The 20,194-nt window shown below is 45.1% G+C and overlaps 1 protein-coding gene and 1 long non-coding RNA gene across 2 annotated transcripts in view; both read left to right on the forward strand.

Moving 5' to 3' along the window:
* The window catches only part of LOC121003517 (zinc finger protein 208-like), a 1,049,660-nt gene that overhangs the window by 704,545 nt on the left and 324,921 nt on the right, over nucleotides 1-20,194 (forward strand). The gene's annotated exons all lie outside the window — the stretch shown is intronic.
* Nucleotides 1-20,194, forward strand: part of LOC121003609 — a 34,863-nt gene that overhangs the window by 4,350 nt on the left and 10,319 nt on the right. The gene's annotated exons all lie outside the window — the stretch shown is intronic.

The raw sequence follows: 20,194 nt of genomic DNA on the forward strand, positions 1-20,194 counted from the left end.
TTCTATCTTTTCATGGGACAACCCTGAAGATCTGACACTTTTAACAATGTAAAGAAGTCAGTGTACAGCTTGTATAACGGTGTAAATTTGATGTGCCCTCAAAATAACACACAGCCACTAATGTCTAAACCGCTAGCAACAAACGTGATTGCACCCCTAAGTGAGAATGGCCAAATTGTGCCCAAAATGTCAATATTTTGTGTGGCCACCATTATTTTCCTGCACTGTCTTAACTCTCTTGGGCATGGAGTTCACTAGAGCTTCACAGGTTGCCACTTGATTCCTCTTCCACTCCTCCATGACAGCAGACGTCTATTTTGAAAATACAACCTCTGGATATGGAGGTGAGCATGTGCACTCAACTTCTTTGGTCGACCATGACGAGGCCTCTTCTGAGTGGAACCTGTCTTCTTAAACCACGATCCAATCACAGCGGAGAGCATCACAGCCAGAGAGAAGGAGACACCCATTGAAAAACCCTGGCGTCTCCTCCTCCCTGTACCGATGCTGCGTATTAACATACGGATTGGAAAAACTGCAGGGGGCAGAGCGGGGCAGAGCGGGGCGTGCGAGATTTGAAAAAAACATACAGGGTCGCAGAAACAGCGGGAAAGGTATTTTTTCCAAACGCCTCCACAGCAGGACACAATTGACAGGAGGATACCCCGCCTCCCCCAGGGACAGGAAACAACGTGGAGATCTTTAAATAGCCCCCTCCCCTTACCTGCTCCAGTTGTTTCCTGTCCCTCTGGGGATACGTGGAGATCCTCCTGCTGGAAAAAGAGCTCCGCAGGATTGTTTATTTCTTTGACACGCCCGGCTGAAGATCCGTACGGAGAGTGTGCTGGGCGGAGAGCAGGGTCCTCCGGTGGAGGCAGCCCTGGGCAGCGTCCATGCGAAATATCCCGTTAGGACAGGCGGGTCACGTGGCAGGCGAGATCTCGCTGCAGACTGGAACTGCAGGGACGCATCTGTATGACGTACTTCCCCTTAGACAACGAGCAGTTTAAAAAGAAAGGAGGGAAGTGGTTCCAGCGTCTTGCTGAACAGCTGCTCTGGTAACATGTCTGCACCAGGGGAATCAGACAGCGTCCGGAAATCTGCAGACCCATCAAAAGCCAACAGCCCGGTAAGCTCTCCTCCTTTTGGGAGGTTTAATGATGTGTGTTCACTGGTTTCTCATGTTTTGAGCAGAATACAATCTTTTTCACCAGGGGTGATGGGCTATCCATTTCAATCTATTATGACTAAGGCTGCTCCTTTCTGAATGCACTTTTTTAAGATATTCCCTAGGTCAGTGAGACACAAAAATCTGCTGAATCTTCTCAGCGTGTCAAAAAGTGCTCCATTTGTAAAAAAAAAAGGCCATCCGGTCATAAGAAACCCCTTTGTGTGAAATGTCTGGAAAAGATTTTGTCTGAAGAATCTCCTTCTCTACTGGATAACATTAGAAATATTATCAAAGGATAAGTGAGCAGCACTGTGTACCTTAAGTTAGCATCCACATCTCAGAAACCATCCACTTCCATGTCTGTTATGTCCGCACCCTCTGAAGTTGATCTACAAGAGGATGATTTTTATGAAGGGGAGTTACCTTCTGGATCCGATTCTGAATCCTCTGAGGACGAGTCTGGTCGTCCACTTTGTTCCATAGAGGACACTGATTCCCTATTAAAAAAAGGGTGACCTTAAACCTAGAAGAATCTAAACAGCCAAAATCCATGCAGGACCTTATGTTTAGAGGGTTGGGAGAAAAAAGGATTTCCATCAGATCCCAGAAATTTTCGTCAAAGAAAAAATTTCAGCTCATCCACAAGGGGTAGACAGGATCAGAAAAAAAGAGGTTTTTCATCCAGATGGCAGACTGGTAGATGAAGAGGCAAAGGTTTTCTCTTTAACCCAACAAATTCCTCCCAGAAATCTACAAATCAATGACGCCAGAAGCGGGGTGGGAGGAAGACTAAAGACATTTTTTTCCAGCTTGGGAAAGAATTTCCAGGCCCCCCTTCGGTTTAAGACGTAATATCAGCAGGTCTAAAACTAGAGTTTTCTTCCATACCTCTAGATGTTTTCCAGATCACCAGAGAGTCGAAACTGTTTAGTCTTTGCTCCTAGACCATGTGATGATACTGCTTCAGAAAGAGGCCATTGTTCTAGTCCCTCCAGGAGAAGAGAGAACAGGTTTTTATTCTCCAGTGTTTCTAGTAAAAAAAAACAGCTCGTACAGAGCAATTAGAAATCTAAAAAGCCTAAATCTTCATCTCCAGTACAAACGTTTCAAAATGGAGACAATAAAATCTACAATAAACCTGCTAAGGAAGGACGCTTTCACGGCGACTCTGGATCTGACCGATGCATATTATCACATTCCAATATACAGCAGTCACCAAAAGTATTTAAGGTTCGCAATTCAAAAGAGAAAAGAAGTGTTCCATTTCCAATTCCAGGTCCTTTCTTTTGCCCTCACATCAGCTCCGAGGGTCTTTTAAAAAATAATGGCAGAGGCCGTAGCAGATTTACATCAAAAAGGGATACTGGTCATCCCCTATTTAGACTATTTTCTTATTGCTGCAGAGTTGAAAGAGACCCTAGAAGAACAATTAAGTATTGTACAGCAGGATCTAGAAGGACTAGGATAGATGATAAATCTAGAAAAATCAAATCTTCGTCCCGAAAGAAGGAAGATATTTTTGGACATGTTATTGGACTCAAATTTTATGTAAACTTTTCTTCCAACAGAAAAACTTTCAAAAATTAACCAGAAAATGTCTCTATTCTGCAGCAGGAGAAAAGTGACGATTTGAATGGTAATGAAGGTATTGGGTCTAATGTCTTCTTCAATTCCAGCTGTAAAATGGGCACAAGCGCATTCTCAGACTCTTCAAGTGTTCATGTTAAAGAATTGGGACAAAAGTATACCCTCATTATAGAAGAAGGTAAGAGTTCCCCAGTATGTAAAAGACTCCCTAAATTGGTGGCAAAACAGAAGGAATCTTTGCAGGGGAGTACCTTGGCGACAAACAAACACAATGAGAATTACAACAGACGCCAGCAGAATCGGATGGGGGGCTCATTCAGACCTGTCCATTGTACAGGGAACATGGGAGAAAAATTCAAGTCTGTCTACCTCCAATCTAAGAGCATTATCTGCGGTTTTGGAGGCCTTAAAAACACTTCAATCAGAAATAAAAGGATAAGAGATAAAAGTTTTATCAGACAACATCACGGCAGTCACTTACCTGAACAAACAGGGAGGTACAAAAAGTCTGTCCTTGGCAAAAGTATCAGAAAAGATCTTCCGATGGGCAGAAAAAAATATACTTTCAATCACAGCAGTCCATATAAAAGAAAAGGACAACAGAGTCGCAGCCTTTCTAAGCAGAGATGTCCTGAAAGAAGGAGAGTGGAGTCTGAATCGACAGGTTTTTCTTCAAATAACACAAAAATTGGTTTTTCCAGACCTGGACCTGTTTGCAACACGAAAAAACAGACAAACAGAAAAATTTCCAGGCTTCAACTGGCAGCCTGGAACCTAAGCGGGAATTATTAAGAAGAAAAGGACTTTCAAAGTTATTACATCAAAAATTTATAATAGAATCTGGGAAGCTTTTTTAAAGTTTACAAAAGATAACACAGCTGGCCCGTTTATGGTTTCTAATATTTTAGATTTTCTGTAGGCCGGTTTAAACAAAGGTTTAAAAGTCAGCACCATTAAAGTCCAGATATCGGCCCTGAATGCATTTTTAGATACTAAACTGGCAGAAGTAGATCTTCTTAAAAGATTTGTGAAAGGGGCCCGAAGAAAGGAACCTATAGTCAGATTCACCGTTCCTCCATAATCGAATCCCCCTTTGAGCCGCTACCTGAAATCTCCTTGAAATTGCTATTATTTAAAAAAAAATTCTGTTGGCAATCACTACAGCTAGGAGAGTTGGGGAGATACTGGCGTTTTCATGTAGACCTCCATATCTAACTGTTAGAGATGATAGGATAGTGTTAAAACACTCTCCCTCTTTTTTGCCCAAGGTTGTCTCGAATTTCCACTGTTTGCTGGAAGTGTCTCTACCACATCATTCAGGTCCCCAACAGGCTGTCCGGAACAGAAGCGTTTCCATAATCTGGATGTTCGGAGGTTGGTGTTGGCTTATCTTAAGACAATGGAAGAATTTAGGAAGACAGATAGACTGTTTGTTCAGTTTGCAGAGCCAAACAAAGGAAAGGCGGCAAGCAAAACAACCATCGGCAGATGGATCGGATCAACAATTTTGTTTTGTTATAATTTGAGAAAGGTCTCTCCTCCAGAAGGACTTAGAGCTCATTGAACGCGGTCATCGGGACTTCCTGGTCAGAGTCAGCGGATGTCCCTCTGGAACCGATTTGCCAGGCACCTACCTGGTCTTCACCTTCCACTTTTTTCAGAGATTATCAGTTAGACGTGTTAAAAAATAAGGACTTATCCTTTTCTCGCAGAGTGTTATCAGCTATATCTGTAAATATTAATTTCTCTGTTATTCCTCCTGTCAATCGTGCCGCTGTGGAGGCGTTTGGAAAGATTGCAAGTACTTACCGGTAACAGTTTTTTCCTATAGCCTCCACAGTGGCATAGGGAAATTCCCCCCACATTTATGTTATTTTTTCGAGAGACTGTTTTTCCTCTGGTATTTTGTTTATTCTGTTGATTAATATATAAATAATATTATGTTGCATCCACTAAAGAGTTTATCAGTTATTTACTAGAGCAGGTAAGGGGAGGGGGCTATTTAAAGATCTCCACGTTGTTTCCTGTCCCTGGGGGAGGCGGGGTAATCCTCCTGACAATCATGCCGCTGTGGAGGCTAGAGATAAAACCAATTACCGGTAAGTAATTGCAATCATCTAAACAAAAAAAAACATGAAAAGTCCTCTTTAAAGCTGATGAGCTTGGACAAGAGAAGCTTAATAGATCAGTTGGTAATCTGCATCAAGCAGCAAGTTTCCTGCTGGATTTCTCTCCTCCATCTACAACTTGACAATGTGGTTGGTAACAATGGAATGAACATTGTGGCTGCACTTCATTTGGGGGAAATAACACATGTTCCCTGCATGGCACACATCATAAATTTAGTGGTGCATCAATTTTTGAAAAAGCAATGTTGGCTTGCAGATGGTGTTGGTCATGTCCAGGGACTGTCCAGCCATTCTTATGTGGCTAAAAAGGCCCTTCTGAACTTAAAGTGACCAATTGGTCTGCCATTGTACTGTTTGAATCCCACCTTGTATATGCTGAAGCGTTGCTATGAGCAGCATATAGAGATTCATGATTTACATGATGCATGAGACCACCACAGCAGAGAGCATATGTTATTTTGAGCGCAGGCAGTGGCAGCTCATCAGGGCCATGTGTAGCATACTTAACCCCTTCGAAGAGGCCACCAGAGTAGGGACAAGCATTAACATGGCATCACCCTGAAATTTATATATAAACAAATGCTCAGTGATGCAACAATGACTAGAGTAAGAACAACAACCTCCACAGCTTTCTGGGGATCCTGTAGCTGATAGGAACCTGGACGGATAAAGTCGCATAAAAGAGGAAGTGGAGGAGATATAGTTTGTGGTGCAGGGGGACATGGAGTTTTCCCAGGCACAGCTAGGGAAGGAGGTTGGCACTCGGTATGATATATATGCTGATGATGATGATGACAATGACATTGGCCATGACCAACCATTGCAGTGGGGTCTTAAAGAACTGGCTACTCAGGCATGCTGTAGGCAACCAAGCAGGAGTCCCATCTCCAACCTGGCTGAGTCAGAGCCCTCCTGCCCTCTCTGGGCGTGCTACCCCTACAATAAGTTTCAGAAGTCACAGCAGCAGTAGCCAATTTAGTTTTCTTAATGTGATTAAAGTTTTTTAAGTGCTGTGCCAACCTGACACATATCAGCAAAAGGACAAGCATTGCCTGAACAACCGAGTTCAGTCGTACCTGGACTGTGCCCTTCCTTCTGCACATAGCCTGTCCCCTGACTCCATGGACTTCTGGGAAGGAGATTGTAACAGTGTCTGGAACTGGCCCAGTTTGATATGTGTACTGTCTTGTCCAGCCTCCAGTGCAGGGTATTCACTTGGGCAGGTGGCATCGTCACACATCTTCAGCTGATACCAAGGAGTAGATCTGCCAGAGTGTCATACACAGATTATCAGGCCAATGGGAGCAGATTCCATTATGGTCAAATTTATTTGTTCCCGGGGGGCGGGGCCTGACGGAGCATGGTGTAAGACGTGTGTCCCGGAGCTCCTGCTAGGATCTTGACTTCCACTGTCACTGAAAACAACTACCTAAAACGTAACTTTTATTAAAGATCATTAAATACAGATCCCTTACAGGGGACCAATGAATACATGGACAAACACAGAATAGAGCTGTTGTAGACCAGGCAGACGGCTAATGCTAATGGATAGAGGCACGGGACAACACGTGTAGATTCCTGATGTCTGTCCCTAGGTATCCCTCAAAATATCCTCAGCCCAGAGATGCACCTGAATGGTAGGAGCACTCTGTCCACGTGCCTTGACTACCTGTCCTTATAACGCCTTTACTAAAGGTAAAGTACCCAATACATAATCTACCAAATAACAATAAAATTTACATGGGTCTTAGTTTACAGTAAATATGATACACACTTTATACATATCGAGAACAGTATAGATTTACAGTCCCAAACAAAACACGGTATTAAATTACTTGTCCCGACGCGTTTCCCCTTGTAATCATAAAGGTTCGTCAGGGGACACAAGTATCAAATAATGCCAGTCAGATGTCATAACATGTGTGTCACAGATACACAACAAATGCAAAAACAAAGACCAAACAAAACCAAAACTGGAGCACCCTCAAACCAGCACTAGTCTATGAGAGTAATTAAACACAGAATACGTGTAGCTACTAAATTTGGATAAACCGTACTGAATACCAGTCGGATACTTATCTGGTGATGCACTTCAGTTTTCACTCACAGACCGGTGCTGCGTGGCTTGAGGGGCTCCAGGGGGCAAAAAGATGTAGCTCCAACTAGACCATTCACACACACTCACTTTTAAACCCCAAAGGGGGGCGGTCCTAGATATTATTGGCCAATCCTGGGCCGTATATACCGTCATGTGACCGGGCCAATGAGCATGTTCATCAGCTCAAGTCATTCTGGAGGTTGATCTTAACAGCCTATGAATACAAAGATCGCGGGCTATATAGGGTCCCAGTGTGTACTGAGACAGTGGAATACTTAAATCTTGTATGCCATGAGGATGGCCGTGCATTCCATCCAATGAAACACACGCCTTCCCGGGTCACGTGGGGCGTGTAAAGATGGCCGTGCGTTCCAAACGGATCACATGATGCACGCAAAGATGGCCGTGCGTTTCATCCATGCGATGAAGCGCACGCCTACCGGATCATAGGGGGTGTGTAGAGATGGCTGTGCATTCCAAAACGGATCAATGATGTATACCAAGATGGCCGTGCGCCTCATCAATGTCATGAATCGCGCGCCTCTCGGATCACATGACGCCGGTAAACATGGACATGCGCTCCATTCGCACGGCACAAGGAACGCACGTCAGTAGAATCACATGGAGCACATGCATCCCACGGTACAAGAGAGGATCCCACGTCTCACCACACCCTATCATAGTCAAGGGCTGGGGCCTTGGGCGGACCGCATGTTAACCCTCTTGGTGCCAGCTCAATATCCCACGCCGCCACTCAAAGACACAGGCGATTGTGGGATTATAGTTACTGGGGGCAACATTGGAGTACACTACTCTGAGTGTGCTATGGACATCACGCTGTCCTTGCCATGAAAAAGATACATTAAATACATTAGTGGGTGCTCAGGTATGGGGCTAACCCTTAAATAATCAACTGACACTTCATGTGTCGATGTCCTATTCTATCAGTTAAAGAGGATGAAGGTTGTGAATAAGGGGAGCTACCCTAATGGACCAGAGAATTAGATGAATCACAGGAAACATGATAATGTTAATTTCTCATTCAGCCCTACCGGTGACTGCGAGCGGAACCTATAGATCCATTCAGTTTCTTTCTGAAGGATCCTGCGATCCCAGTCACCTTTCCTGGGAGAGGGTTTTATCACTTCCAGGGCTGAGAACTTCAGGGACTTAGGGTCGCCGCTGTGAAATTCCCAAATGTGGTTCGCTATGGGGGTATCCTTTTTCTTCTTGATATCATTGATGTGTTCAAGAATACGTCTCCGGAATTCCCTATAGGTTTTTCCCACATAGTCCCTGGGACAAGTACATTGAGTGAGATATACCACCCCCTTACTTCTACAGTTGATAAAATCTCTGATGTCATAGTTCTAGTGACCGAGCAGGTGTTAAAGGGCTTCTGTCACCCCACAAAAGTCATATTTTTTTTTTTTGGATAGTTACATTCCTTATAGCGCGATATAGGAGAATATAATCTTTTCACTTACTTTCATGCGGCCGTTTCTTTAGAAAACGAAGTTTTATAATATGTAAATCCGGTCTCTACCAGCAAGTAGGGCGTCTACTTGCTGGTAGCCGCAGCAGAAAACCGCCCCCTCGCCGTGTTGATTGACAGGGCCAGCCGTGATCTCCTCCTCCGGCCGACCCTGTCAGTATTTCAAAAATCGCGCGCCTCTGTTCATTCGGCGCAGGCGCTCTGAGATGAGGAGGCTCGTCTCCTCAGCACTCCCTCAGTGACGTCTTCTCTTTCGGTGATGTCATCGGCGCAGGCGCACTGAGGGAGTTCTGAGGAGACGAGCCTCCTCATCTCAGAGCGCCTGCGCCGAATGAACAGAGGCGCACGTTTTTTCAAATACTGACAGGGCCGGCCGGAGGAGGAGATCACGGCTGGCCCTGTCAATCAACACGGCGAGGGGGCGGTTTTCTGCTGCGGCTACCAGCAAGTAGACGCCCTACTTGCTGGTAGAGACCGGATTTACATATTATAAAACTTCGTTTTCTAAAGAAACGGCCGCATGAAAGTAAGTGAAAAGATTATATTCTCCTATATTGCGCTATAAGGAATGTAACTATCCAAAAAAAAAAAAAAGACTTTTGTGGGGTGACAGAAGCCCTTTAACTTTAGTGTTCTTCAGATAGCTACATGCCATACAGGACCCACACCGGAACGTAATGCTTTCCGGTCTAGCCACATGTCCTCAGGGGCTGGTCGTGAATAGTGGCTGTGTACTAAGCGGTCACGGAGATACCTACCCCGTCTAAAGGTGATACTTGGACGGGAGGGGAGTACATCCCACACTCCAGGGTTCATCAGAAGAATCGGCCAGTACTTGCTAATGATTTCCTTGATTTCCTGGTTCCTTACATCAAAGGTGGAGATAATACTTACAATATCTCCACCCTTGCCTTTAGGTTCCCTAGGTACCAAAAGGGAGTTACGCTCGCAGGTCGCTGCATTTTGAAAGGCCCCTCTCAGAACCTGTTGTGGGTAACCTCTCTTCCTAAAGCGGTTTTGCAGTTTTCTAGATTCATTATGAAAACTTTCTGGATCTGAGCAGTTTTTCCTCATTCTTAGATACTGACCATGGGGGATGCCTTTTTTCAAGTTCGTAGGGTGATGGCTATCCCAGTGAAGTGGCAGTGGTCTTCCTGAAGATGGTGGTGACAAGTCTATCACCGACTTTGGTAACCCTGATGTCAAGAAAAGTTAGTCTCTGGATGGAATTCAAAAGTGAAGGAAAGTCCCAACTCATTTATATTCAGAGTTTTAACAAATAATTCAAACTCCTCAGCACCGCCATTCCAGATTATAAAGACATCATCAATATAACGTGTCCAGAAGACAATCTTGTCACCCCACCAGGTTTGTACATCAGGGAAGACCACTCTATCCTCCCACCAGCCCAGGAGGAGATTAGCATAAGTAGGCTCCCCATTGCGCTCCCCCTGAGCTGGTGGAAGAACTGTGCATCGAACAGGAAAAAATTGTGGATCAGAACAAAGTCAAGGAGGGTCACCACAAAAGCATTGTGTGAACTATGACAAACTGCCCTCGTTTTGAGAAACTCGGTGGCTGCCATCAGACCCTTAGCATGAGGGATGGAACTATAGAGGGATTCAACATCTATGCTCGCGAGTGAGCATGATGTTTCGATGTTAATGGTCTCTATTTTACGTAAAAAGTCCATGGTATCCCTTGTGTAGGACGGGAGAGCAGATACAAAGCCCTTTAACACTTGATCAATGTAAATACCGCTATTCTGGGTGATCGAGCCCACCCCAGACACTATAGGGCGGCCCTTCAGAGGTGATACGCTCTCATAAATTTTAGGCAGTCCATAAAAGGTGGCTGTCTGGGGTGTGCTCGGTAACAGAAAGCGATATTCAGTGTCATTAATGACCTTGTTAGAAAGTCCATCATTCAGTATAGAAGGGCCTCGGTTTCAGGTCCAGAAAGATTATGAAAGTAAGATGTAAAAGAGGGTAATTTTTCAATATCTTCGGTAACCATTTGAAGGAAGATATCTATATGGTCATAGTTCATGGGGGAGGTAGTTTCTTACTTTTCGGGCGAAGGTCCGTGAATGGACCCTGGCCCAGTTTCCGCGAACCTTCATCCAGTAAGTAAAAAAATACTCTAAAATCTGCAAACTCACTTTCTTGCGAACCGAGTTGTTCACAGGTAATTCTATTGTTGTTCTTCATGAACTTGTGCCATTTCAATTTTCTTGAGAAAAGGTGAAGGTCCTTAATCCACACAAAAGGGTTGAACCTCGTTGTGGGGACGAAGGACAATCCTTTCTTGAGGAGAGTCTCTTCAGCTTCATTAAGGATACGTGAGGATAGATTAATAATTTGTAACTGGTCATTCTCCTCTATACCTATCCTGGCTAGGTGCAGTCTCAGAGTATGGCCCGCCCCTGGCTAAAAAATCCCCCTGAGTAGTCTGTGTGGGATTGGGAATAGTGGAGGAGGAGGAAGAGGGTGAGGGTGATGGGTATTCGCCACCTCTCCCTCTCTGGCCATTTGATCTCGGCCATCTTCTGTTGTTATAATGCCCTCTGCCCCCTCCTCTCTGGCCTCGTCTATAGTTGTTCCTCCCTCTGGTATAGGAGAACTCTGAATCAGAGAGCTCCTGTTCCGAGGAGGAGATGTCTGTTTCAGAGGGGCTTGTTGTCAAATTGATATGCCCTATTTTCCCTGAACTCTCTTAGGCCATCTTTACACGCCCCGCGTGACCTGGGAAGGCGTGCGTTTCATCGGATGGAACGCACGGCCATCCTCATGGCATACAAGATTTAAGTATTCCACTGTCTCAGTACACACTGGGACCCTATATAGCCCGCGATCTTTGTATTCATAGGCTGTTGAGATCAACCTCCAGAATGACTTGAGCTGGTGAACATGCTCATTGGCCCGGTCACATGACGGTATATACGGCCCAGGATTGGCCAATAATATCTAGGACCGCCCCCCTTTGGGGTTTAAAAGTGAGTGTGTGTGAATGGTCTAGTTGGAGCTACATCTTTTTGCCCCCTGGACCCCCTCAAGCCACGCACCACCGGTCTGTGAGTGAAAACTGAAGTGCATCACCAGCTAAGTATCCGACTGGTATTCAGTACGGTTTATCCAAATTTAGTAGCTACACGTATTCTGTGTTTAATTACTCTCATAGACTAGTGCTGGTTTGAGGGTGCTCCAGTTTTGGTTTTGTTTGGTCTTTGTTTTTGCATTTGTTGTGTATCTGTGACACACATGTTATGACATCTGACTGGCATTATTTGATACTTGTGTCCCCTGACGAACCTTTATGATTACAAGGGGAAACGCGTCGGGACAAGTAATTTAATACCGTGTTTTGTTTGGGACTGTAAATCTATACTGTTCTCGATATGTATAAAGTGTGTATCATATTTACTGTAAACTAAGACCCATGTAAATTTTATTGTTATTTGGTAGATTATGTATTGGGTACTTTACCTTTAGTAAAGGCGTTATAAGGACAGGTAGTCAAGGCACGTGGACAGAGTGCTCCTACCATTCAGGTGCATCTCTGGGCTGAGGATATTTTGAGGGATACCTAGGGACAGACATCAGGAATCTACACGTGTTGTCCCGTGCCTCTATCCATTAGCATTAGCCGTCTGCCTGGTCTACAACAGCTCTATTCTGTGTTTGTCCATGTATTCATTGGTCCCCTGTAAGGGATCTGTATTTAATGATCTTTAATAAAAGTTACATTTTAGGTAGTTGTTTTCAGTGATAGTGGTCTTGACTCTGCAACTACCCTATAAATATTTTTCTTTGGCGAAAATAATTTGATCCTGACTTCCAGCCTGTCCACAGCAAACCACCACTGTCCAACTTACCCCCAAGGGGACATCTAGCTCTACAGAGGTGCACTCCTTAACCAGAGGCCAGCAGAATCCCAAGAAAGGGCAAAACTGAGATGAAACCAGAGCAGGAGGCATGGATCCAATATGGCGCCGACGAGGAGGAGAGCGTGCCTGTTACAGCGTGCCAGGAGATAGCAGCGCACCTGGAGAAGTACGCACATAAGCCTCAAAAGAGCTTGAAGGAGAGGTGGGGAGATTCGGAGAGAGGGCTCAATCTGCGTCAGAAGGGAAGGAGAGTCCATCAGAAGATGAGCAGACAGTGCAGGGGTCCCAGCTATCCCATAAGCAGCAATATAGTGCAGAATCAAAAGCACAAGGTCAGGAGGAGGAGACAGCAGAACCCACTTTGAAAGATGTAATGGCTGCCATAGCAAGCTGCAATAACACCCTTAAAAGTTTGAATATACAATTTGGTAGCCTTAAAGAGGACCTTTCTAACATACGTCATGATCTGCACAAAGTGGTAGAAATCACTACTGAGGTAAAGCGAAGGGTGTCAGAAATGGAAGATGGGGTCAAACCGCTCCAAAAAGCAGCCAAAGTAAACGCCAAAGATATCGCTGCATTATATGCTAAAACAGATGACCTTGAAAACCGGTCACTCCGGAATAATATCAGGCTTGTTGGCGTGCCAGAAAAAGCGGAGGGTGTAAATGCTACCGAATTTATTGAAAAGTTCAAAGACAAAGGCCTATCATCCTTATATGTGGTGAAGAGAGCACATCGCGTCCCTACAAGTCTGTTGCCTTCTTGACGCCCACCTCGCCAAATCCTAGCAAAGATATTGCACTATAAAGATAGAGACACTATACGATCCAGGGACCACTCGGAGCTCACGATAAACGGCTTACAGGTCTCCATATTCCCGGATTATTCATCTGAAGTACAGAAGAAAAGAGCCCGCTTTGTGGAAATAATAAGACGACTCCATGGATTACAAATACAATACTCTATGATGTTTCCAGCTAAGCTGAGGGTAGTCGCCTTGGGATTTGCGCTGTTTTTCGAAGACCCGGATGCTGCACTACAGTGGCTACACGGGAATGAACGGCAGCTCAGAAATCAGAACTTGGGCACCTGAAATATTCACTCAGTGAGTAATCTCAGTATAATTCCATTGTTGATATTAAAGTTCCTACTGTGGACTTAAAAGGGAATTCCCAGTCACGTTGATGGGACGTCCCATTGCAGGAGCGTGAGTAGTACAATTATATAAGTACCGATGCAAGTTTTTAACGCACTTACGTACGGGACTGAAGTTTGCAGTAGAGATTGTTGGGCTAGGTTTTTATGGTTAGCCCTATGTTATGAAAGTAATATTGGAAAATCTGAATACATTTTGTTTCCACTGAGGGTTGCGTGAGGGAACATTCCGGTATCAGCATGCTTATATGGAAGAAATGGCAGTTTTGGGATGGGGAAAATGTGGACAACTGGTTAACACTTATGTAAATTGAAAGAATGTAATTAGGGTTGTTGCGGGTATCGAAATTTCGATACCCAATCGATACTTTTGACCCAAGGATTTCCATTTCTTCGATACTGGGCTGCGCTGCTGCGCAGTCTAGTATCACAGGACATGAGCGCGCTGCTGTCCGTGCGCTCATGTTCTCTCAGCAGCACAGGGGAGAAGGAAGCAGTCTCTCCCTCCCCCCTGTGTGCTGCTGCTGCCACCAATGAGAAGAGAGGGGCAGGCGCACTGCGCCACCAATGATAGGACTTTTCCTGGGTCCAGACTTTAAGTAGCAGGCTACACAGAGCGGTGCCCAGAGATGTCCCTGCACTTACTATTATTCCTGGTCGCCACTCTGTTTGCCCGCTGTGCCCCATTACTGTCTCCTGCTCCATATGCTAATTACTATCGGAGCAATGGGGAGGGGACATCAGCTTCTCTCCTGGGCGTACCTTCTCCCTGCCTTTGACGTTCTGCGATGCGATTGGACAGCGCTACAGCCAGGGAGAAGGAACACCCACCAGAGAAGCTGATGTCTCCTCCCCATTGCTCTGATAGTAATTAGCATATGGAGCAGGAGGCAGTAATGGGGCACAGCGGGCGAACGGAGCGGCGCCCAGGAATAATAGTAAGTGCAGGGACATCTCTGGGCGCCGCTCTGTGTAGCCTGCTACTTAGTCTGGACCCATATAAGGTCGTCTTTAACACATAATACAGGAGGCAGATGCCGGCAGCAGAATCGCATAGCTGGTACCCTGCCTCTGACAGGGAGCTGCGATCAGCGGCAGTTAACCCCTCAGGTGCGGCACCTGAGGGGTTAACTGCCGCTGATCTGCTGCCAGTACCCGCCTCCTGTATTAAGGGTTAATTATCATTGGTGGCGCAGTGCGCCCTCCCCCCCACCCCATTAAATTCATTTGTGGCACAGTGCGCCCGCCCCTCTCAATCCCCCAGTATTAAAATCATTGGTGGCAGTAGCCACAGGGTCCCTTGCTCTTCATTGGTGGCAGTGGCAGCTTCTGATCGGAGCCCCAGCAGTGTAATCCTGGGTCTCCGATCGGTTACCATGGCAGCCAGGACGCTACTGAAGCCCTGGCTGCCATAGTCAGCTCCCTGCTGCTGTGTGTACAGAGCACATAGCAGCAGGAAGAGTGTGGAGTCCTATTCACCCTAATAGAGATCTTTTAGGGTGAATAGGACAAGGGATTAGAAAATCCCTGGTTCTGGCCCCTAAGGGGTAAATAGTTAATAAATAAAGTGTAAAAAAAATAAAAATAAAATAAAATATTAAGTATAAATCACCCCCTTTCCCAATTTCACATATAAAATATATAAACAATAAATAAATAAACATATCACATATCGCCACGTCAGAAAAGTCCAAACTATTAAAATATAAAAAAAATCTATGCGGTGAACGCCGGAACAGAAAAAATAAATAAATAAAAACTGCAAGACTTTTTTATGGTATCGAAATCGAATCAAAAATTTGGTATCTTAACTACTCTAAATATAATGGCGTCTAAGGGCTCTTTTACACTTGCGTTGTTTTGTTCCGGCATAGAGTTCCGTTGTCGGGGCTCTTTGCCGGAAGAATCCTGATCAGGATTATCCTAATGCATTCTGAATGGAGAGAAATCCGTTCAGGATGCATCAGGATGTCTTCAGTTCCGGACCGGAAGGTTTTTTGGCCAGAGAAAATACTGCAGCATGCTGCTCTTTTTGCTCCAGCCAAAAATCCTGAACACTTGCCGCAAGGCCGGATCCGGAATTAATGCCCATTGAAAGGCATTAATCCGGATCCGGCCTTAAGCTAAATGTCGTTTCGGCGCATTACCGGATCCGACGTTTAGCTTTTTCTGAATGGTTACCATGGCTGCAAGGACACTAAAGTCCTGTTTGCCATGGTAAAGTGTAGTGGGGAGCGGGGGAGCATTATACTTACCGTCCGTTCGGCTCCCGGGGCGCTTCAGAGTGACGTCAGGGCGCCCCACGCGCATGGATGACGTGATCGCATGGATCACGTCATCCATGCGCATGGGGCACTCTGGCGTCATTCTGGAGCGCCCCGGGAGCCGCACGGACTGTAAGTATACTGCTCCCCCGCTCCCCACTACTACTATGGCAACCAGGACTTTAATAGCGTCCTGGCTGCCATAGTAACACTGAACGCATTTTGAAGACGGATCCGTCTTCAAATGCTTTCAGTTCACTTGCGTTGTTACGGATCCGGCGGGCACCTCCGGCAAATGGAGTACACGACGGATCCGGACAACGCAAGTGTGAAAGAGGCCTAAGACTAAAGTGATTAGTTGGAATGTGCGGGGAATGGCGGAGGCCAACAAAAGACATGGCATATTTAGATATTTATCGAGATACCAGCCAGCCATCTGCTGCCTACAGGAAACGCATATGACCAAATCAAAAGTGCAGTTGCTCCAAAAATCTTGGGTTGGCTATTCTGTGCACTCGGTCTTCTCTGCATATTCCAAAGGAGTGAGTATACTTACTTAATAATAAGAATATACGCTTCGAATGTATATGGAATTTGTGGATGTAGAGGGGAGGTTCATATGTGTCCACTGTGTGATTAATGGAATGAAGATGGTGCTGGTAACAATCTATATTCCCCCACCATACACCTCAGTGCCGCTGAAAATGGTGCTGGCGTTTATGGGGAATATCCTGACATTCCAGGCTTGATAGTTGTGGATTTTAATAATGTAATTAACGAAGAACTAGACAAGTGCAGAGTGTCAACTGGAATGATGTCTGGAATGGAAACTCCCTTTGGTAGATTACTGAGGGAGGTGGGCCTTACAGATATATAGAGGGAAATGCACCCAGGGGAAAAGAAATATTCTTGCTGCTCTTCCATGTATATGTCTCTTTCTAGGATTGATATGGGGTTGGGAAACATGCACATGTACCCATTAGTGAATAGGTCTAAGTATTTAATCAGAACTCTGTCGTATCATTCACCGTTGAGTGTGGACTTGGACTTGTCCGGAGGCACTAGATCGGGGCCTAGAATCTGGTGTCTTAACGCCTTCTGGTTGAATCTTATGGGTAAAATGGAACATCTAAAAGCAGCCATGAAGAAATATTTTTAAATTAAAGGGCTTCTGTCACCCCACTAAACCTTTTTTTTTGCTTACTTATAATCCCCACACTGCGATTTATGCCTACATAATCAAATTAATCATTTTGGTCCTGTAGATTTTGTTTAAAACATGCTTTTAAAATATGCAAATTACCTTGCCACCAGCAAGTAGGGCGGCTACTTGCTGGTAGCAGCCGCATCCTCCGATCCTAAAGACGCCCCCACCGCATTGTGATTGACAGGGCCAGGGAACGTAATCGTTCTCTGCTGGCTTTGCCTGTTAGCATTCAAAATCTGGCGCCTGCGCTGCGGCCGTACCTGTCTTCAATCGGCGCAGGCGCACTGAGAGGCGGCCACTTGCTCGGCCGCTCCATCCTCAATGCGCCGATGACGTCACATCTACACCCGGCGCAGGCGCATTGAGGATGGAGTGGCCGAGCGAGTGGCCGCCTCTCAGTGCGCCTGCGCCGATTGAAGACAGGTACGGCCGCGGCACAGGTGCCAGATTTTGAATGCTAACAGGCAAAGCCAGTAGAGAAAGATCCCGTCCGCTGGCCCTGTCAATCACAATGCGGAGGGGGCGTCTTTAGGATCGGAGGATGCGGCTGCTACCAGCAAGTAGCCGCCCTACTTGCTGGTAGCAAGGTAATTTGCATATTTTAAAAGCATGTTTTAAACAAAATCTACAGGACCAAAATGATTAATTTGATTATGTAGGCATAAATCGCAGTGTGGGGATTATAAGTAAGCAAAAAAAAAAAAAAGGTTTAGTGGGGTGACAGAAGCCCTTTAATGAGGGTACAGCCTCTGCCCACTCAGTATGGGAGGCATCGAAGGCTTATATGAGGGGAATCTTAATTAAGTCCATCAGCAGAATCAAATCCAAATCTAAGGAGACAGATGTTCAAATACACTCAGACATGCAGGCAGTGGAGATAGCCTTTACTCCGGTCCCAAATGAACAAAATAGTGATAGATTACGAGATGCACAGGGAACATTGCGTTGTCATCTCATTCAGGCAGCAGAGAGAAAGCGTTTATTCTACAAACAGAGGTTCTTCGCAGAAGGAGAAAAAGTAGGTCATATGCTTTCTATGATATCTAAAGCGCAGCAGGGAATAACATGTATTACTGGTTTGATAGACTCGAGAACTCAGACAAGATACTAATGGCATATTGGAAATTTTGGGAAATTTTTATACAGCTCTATACTCCTCTAAAACATCATGCTCAGACTCAGACAATAAGGAATTCTTACAGGAGGCTGACCTCCCACAGCTTCCACGTGAAGCCAGCTCTCTTTTAGACACCCCTTTAAATTTAGAGGAGCTGGAGGAAGCAGTGAAACTAATGGCTAATGACAAGGCATTAGGACTAGATGGTCTCCTGGTTAAGATATACAAAAAAAATTCGGATATACTACTACCGGAACTGTTGAAGGTATTTAACCATTCCCTGGAAGTGGGATATTTGCCTGCCTCCATGCAAGAAGCAGTGATAGTAGTCCTACCCAAACCTAGGAAAGACCCAAAATCACCAGACTCGTATAGACCAATTTCACTATTATCCACGGATGCCAAGATCCTGGCAAAGGCCTTTGCTGCAAGTCTATCTAAAGTAATATTATCTGTTATCAATTCAGACCAAACTGGCTTTATGCCGCAAAAGTCCACCTTCATCAATATTCGCAGAGTATTCACGAGTCTACAGATTCCGTCTGACAATATGGGGGATAGGGCAGTTTTCTCTTTAGACGCAGCCAAGGCCTTTGACAGCGTGGAATGGCAGTATCTGTGGTGTACCATTCAATATATGGTGTTTGGGCAAAGATTCATATCTTGGGTCAAAGTACTCTATTCTAGTCCCAAATCAAGAATTAGGGCAATCGGGGGGTATGTCTATGGGATTTCAATAGCAGTGTGGTACAAGACAGGGATGCCCTTTATCACCGCTGCTGTTTGCACTGGCGATGGAACCATTGGCTGCTGCAGTGCGTAAGTCTCCTGCAATACGGGGATTTTGCTATGGAGCAGTGCAAAATAGAGTGGCGATGTATTCAGATGACACACTGCTGTTCTTAGGAGATACATCCACGTCTTTGCTGGCTGTAATGTCTCTCATTGACAGGTTTGCCCAACTATCAGGCTTAACAATTGGCATAAGTCTGCACTAATGCTTATAGATGGCCAGCCAAGATCACAGGTGATACTAGATAAAAATATCCCATGTATAGAAGAGTTCAAATATCTAGGTATTAAAATATCCCCTAGAATTAAAGATTTTGAGGAATTAAATCTTACCCCACTAAGGCGTCTCGGTGCAATTATCAGTAGTGGGCAGAACGAACCTACTCAAGATGGTTTTGATGCCGCAGCTTTTGTACATTCTACACAATGCCTTGGTCTGGCTGCCAATGGACAGGATCAAATGGATTGACTCGATATTTAGAGACATAATCTGGCATAGGGGACAGGCTAGAATAAAGCTCGAGACGCTACAATACTATAAAACGAAGGGAGGCCTAGCAGTTCCTAATCCCTGGGTGTACTACCTTGCAGCTCAAGGCCAGAACTTCAAAGGATGGCTAGAAACGAAACGGAAATACAACTACTAAGCAAGGGCCTGTCTTTCTGCCCTACCAACAAACCAGACCTTTTCGAGCTATTCGTAGCTCTCAATCAATTTATTAGAAGACTAACCCTCCAGCGCCACTTCTGTATCAAAAATTCTGGTACAAATACAAATAAAAGTCCCAACACTGATAGTACAAATGATGTAATAGCCTCCACCTCATCAGCATTAACTACAACACACAACGAGACACAGACCCTAGAACCCACTATCACCATAAAACCTCCATTAAAAAACAAATACTCCTACTATCCTCTGGAAAGCAGAGGCCCACACCTAGAAATCTACTACAACATGGTTCTATATGACCTCAAACGTGCATTTTCCCCGACCAAAGGTCCCCCCAAAAAAGGCAATGAGCTAACCAGACCAGACAAATCCAAGCCAGCACCAAACAAACCAGATAACCTTAACAACAACCAGAAAAAAAGCCCTAAAAAGCCTAAAAGACAACCCCAACATCATTATAAAAAACTCAGATAAAGGAGGAGGAATAGTTGTCCTCAACACGGAGCAGTATGAAAAAGAGGCCCAGAGAATCCTATCAGACACCAACTACTATAGACCCATCACTGAAGATCCCACCAAAAATTACAAAACCCAACTTCACGACCTAATAGAACATG

Source organism: Bufo bufo, chromosome 6 (genome assembly GCF_905171765.1).
Source record: "Bufo bufo chromosome 6, aBufBuf1.1, whole genome shotgun sequence".
NCBI lineage: Eukaryota > Metazoa > Chordata > Amphibia > Anura > Bufonidae > Bufo > Bufo bufo.